This window comes from Heteronotia binoei, chromosome 6 (genome assembly GCF_032191835.1).
Source record: "Heteronotia binoei isolate CCM8104 ecotype False Entrance Well chromosome 6, APGP_CSIRO_Hbin_v1, whole genome shotgun sequence".
Taxonomy (NCBI): Eukaryota; Metazoa; Chordata; class Lepidosauria; order Squamata; family Gekkonidae; genus Heteronotia; species Heteronotia binoei.
Window position 1 is genome coordinate 127,605,571 of NC_083228.1, and position 3,643 is coordinate 127,609,213.

Sequence of the window (3,643 nt, forward strand, 5' to 3'; positions counted from 1 at the left end):
CTAACCCAATTTAATTGGTTCTTGAAAGCTAATAAGGTTGGCCCTGGTTAGTAGTTGGATGAGAGACTACCAAGGAATTCCAGAGTTCCTCTGCAGAGGCAGGCAGCGGCAAACCACCTCTTAACTTCTCTTGCCTCAAAAACCCCCTGGGGTCACCATGCGTCAACTGCAACTTGATGGCACTTTACGCTCATACATGCACACAAACATAAAACTATTGTAGCCATGGCAAACACATTGTTGAATTCTTGATGTTGCACGGCCAAGCTCACCACCCAGCTTTCGACCATCAATGCTAGATGGCAGAAGCTGCTTCTAATAGTCCTACTGTGAGTCAAGGCTTTCACCGCCTAAGTAATGACAGTGAGAATCCCCACCCCACCCCAGTTGAGACTTGTTTTCCATTCTCTTGTCTGACGTGGTGGATGGTCTGTTTGCAATGAACACTTTAAAAATTATATATGATAAATGAAATTATGCCTTGGATCACAAACAGTCTTCGAATAACCCTTTAAAAGTGGAAGTCATTCATTATTCAAAATTCAATCTACTGATGATTTATGCAAACACGCATCAGTCAAAGGACCATTGTCTTTCTTCTCCCTTCCCCATATAATTATTTTTAGTCATGGCTGGTTTTGCTCAGTGGCAAGATTCATGCAGATGTTGCAGTAGGTACAAATAGGGATGCCAGCCTCCAGGTGGGACCTGGGGACCCCCTGAATTACAGCTCATTTCCAGACTACAGAGCTCAGTTCCCTGCAGAAAATGGATGCTTTGGAGAGCAGACTCTATGGAACCGTCAAAAGATTGACGGTTCTATTCTGCACGTAGTCTGGAGAACCAGGATTCTGTTCAGAGGTTGATCTATGATGCTCTGAACATGACTTCTTGTGCTCTTATACTCCCCTTCTTCTCCACCACTACTCCAGAGCATGGTTGAAGGGTTCAGGACTTTGGAAGACTCAGCTCAAGCTTTAGTTCACCATGACACCCAAATGCAGGTGCCCAGACCAGTTAGAACATATTTCTGCTGGGATCCTAAGATAGGATTTAACCAAGATCTAGAATCCTGGTTTGTGGGGGGGATAAAGTAGAACATCACAGCAAATCAGAGCTTGGGTGGCAGTTTCCTGCAGGTGGAAGCATTCAATATTGCTCCACAAACTCAGGGAGCAGGGCAATAGGAGGACAAAGGGGAATGCATGGGCATGAGAACAAACTGTATTTGTGTTGATAGATCCAGGTGGGCAGCCGTGTTGGTCTGAAGCAGTAGAACAAAGAAGGAGTCAAGTATCACCTTTAAGACCAACAAAGTTTTATTCAGAATGTAAGCTTCTGTGTGCTAGAAGCACACTTCATCAGACAATAGGATGGAATGGCAAGCAGTCCTAAATACAGAGAAAGTGGGCAGGGAGTTAGTATGCAAAGTCATGGACATGTTTTTAGCAGATTAAAGAATCACAGGTTAGGGTCTGGTGTTTGTTAGTTTGTGTTGACTGGGCTGAAACAACGACAGGGTAATAAATGAGATCATTTATTGCACTTCACACCCAGGATATTTAATGACATAGACATCAGTCTGCTCTTTCAACTTATATTACCCTTCGTTGTTGTTTCAGACCAGTCAACACAAACTAACAAACACCAGACCCCAACTTGTGATTCTTTTATTCTGTTAAAAAAAAAACATTTCCATGGCTCTGCATACTAACTCACTGCTCACTTTCTCTATATTCAGGACTGCTTGTCATTCCATACTATTGTCCGATGAAGTCTGCTTCTAGCACACAAAAGCTTACATTCTGAATAAAACTTGGTTGGTCTTAAAGGTGCTACTTGACTCCTTTGTATTGGTGCTGGTCAAAGTGAAATTTTCGTTTGTTGCCAGGTATGAATGCAGTCAGGGGGGCATGGTCTAGACCGGATGGACAGGAATCCTTTTGAAGCATAATTCTTTATGCCATATATTAGATATGTTTGTTCCACGGTCCACAGGCCACAAGTCCCAGGAAGTAATTTGTATCTGGATAAGCTGCAGCCACAGTCATAGCTCAGTCTGTGCTGTTAGCAGCCAATGAATTTTCTTCCCCCAGCTCAATGTTGTACTTTTAAGGCTGATCTACAAGGCAAAGCGTATCCAGCAGCAACAGCAGAATCGGAAACAAAAAAAAGGAGAGCTCTTTCTGTCGACTTATGTCTGATAATACATACCAGGTGAGCTGGGTTTGGGATATGAATACTTCGTTTTATAATATTTACTTACTTAGGACTGTTTTCCCCCCAGAAGCGGCATCTTGAAATGGCATTAATGGATTCCTCCATTAGACAACACATGCTCAAGATGAAATTATTGCAATGGGAGAATTTTCGTCATCTTCGGTGGCCAGGCGAACACTGCCATCTACAGGCTGTTAAATTTAGACACTCCATCTTTCAAAGCCCCAAATTTGCAATTGAGAACTAGAAACCACTGAAGTTGAAAATCTGAGTGTCAAAAATTAGCCCTGGTCGATCAGTCTGACAAAGTGTGCTATTTTACAAATTGTCCAATATCATGGCTCACCAACAAAAATATTATATTAAACCATCTGCTAGTGATGATTAGAGTGAGTTTGTCTCTCATTTCAGGGAGCTGCAAAAGCCCACAGGGGTTCATCATTGTTGTTAAGCTAATATGGCTTTTGTGTCAATACAAAAGCCAAGCAACATGTTGAATTGCATGAGAAGTTTGTGTGTTTTATGCACCTCTGTATATGGAGCTAGACCTCTGCATGCTCTTTTTGAACACGCTGAAGATATGGGTTTCATTTACAAAGGGTAAAAGCACAAACATGGGGATATCATGGAAGTGCATGTAAGGATACAAAAATATGTGGTGGGACTGAACAAAATGAAGTTCTACCCTTTACGTGAAAAGTAGAAGGTCTTGGACAGATCCAATGAAGTTGACAGTAGAGAGCCAGTTTGGTGTAGTGGTTAAGTGTGCGGACTCTTATCTGGGAGAACCTGGTTTGATTCCCCACTCCTCCACTTGCACCTGCTGGAATGGCCTTGGGTCAGCCATAGCTCTGGCAAAGGTTGTCCTTGAAAGGGCAGCTGCTGTGAGAGCCCCCTCTAGCCCCACCCACCTCACAGGGTGTCTGTTGTGGGGGAGGAAGGTAAAGGAGATTGTAAGCCGCTCTGAGACTCTTTGGAGTGGAGGGCAGGATATAAATCCAATATCTTCTTCTTCTTCAATAATGGAGAAACTGATGACCACCTAATAATTTTATAAAACAAAAAGCAATTTTGGAAGACCCAATTTGGGTGTCTATCTCACTTCCACCTTTACAGATAATGTCAAAGTTTAGGGCAAAAGGATCAATTCTTCCATACTTGAGAGATCAATTCTCCCATAGTTGTATAAGAACATAAGAGAAGCCATGTTGGATCAGGCCAGTGGTCCATCCAGTCCAATGCTCTTTGTCACATAGCAGCCAAAATCCAGGTGCCATCAGGAGGTCCACCAGCAGGGACACAGAAGCCCTCCCACTGTTGCCCCTCCCCAAGCACCAAGAGCATCTTGGCCCCAAACAGAGCATTCTGTTTATACCTTGTCCCTAATGACCATTCATAGACCTCTGATCCATACTTCCTGTCT

General features: G+C 43.1%; 1 long non-coding RNA gene across 1 annotated transcript; it reads left to right on the forward strand.

Moving 5' to 3' along the window:
- Positions 1-2,114: 2,114 nt before the first annotated feature.
- On the forward strand, positions 2,115-2,604 carry LOC132573404 (uncharacterized). Its single transcript, XR_009555539.1, has 2 exons — positions 2,115-2,217; positions 2,288-2,604. It is a non-coding gene; the product is annotated as an uncharacterized LOC132573404 (long non-coding RNA).
- Positions 2,605-3,643: the final 1,039 nt, after the last annotated feature.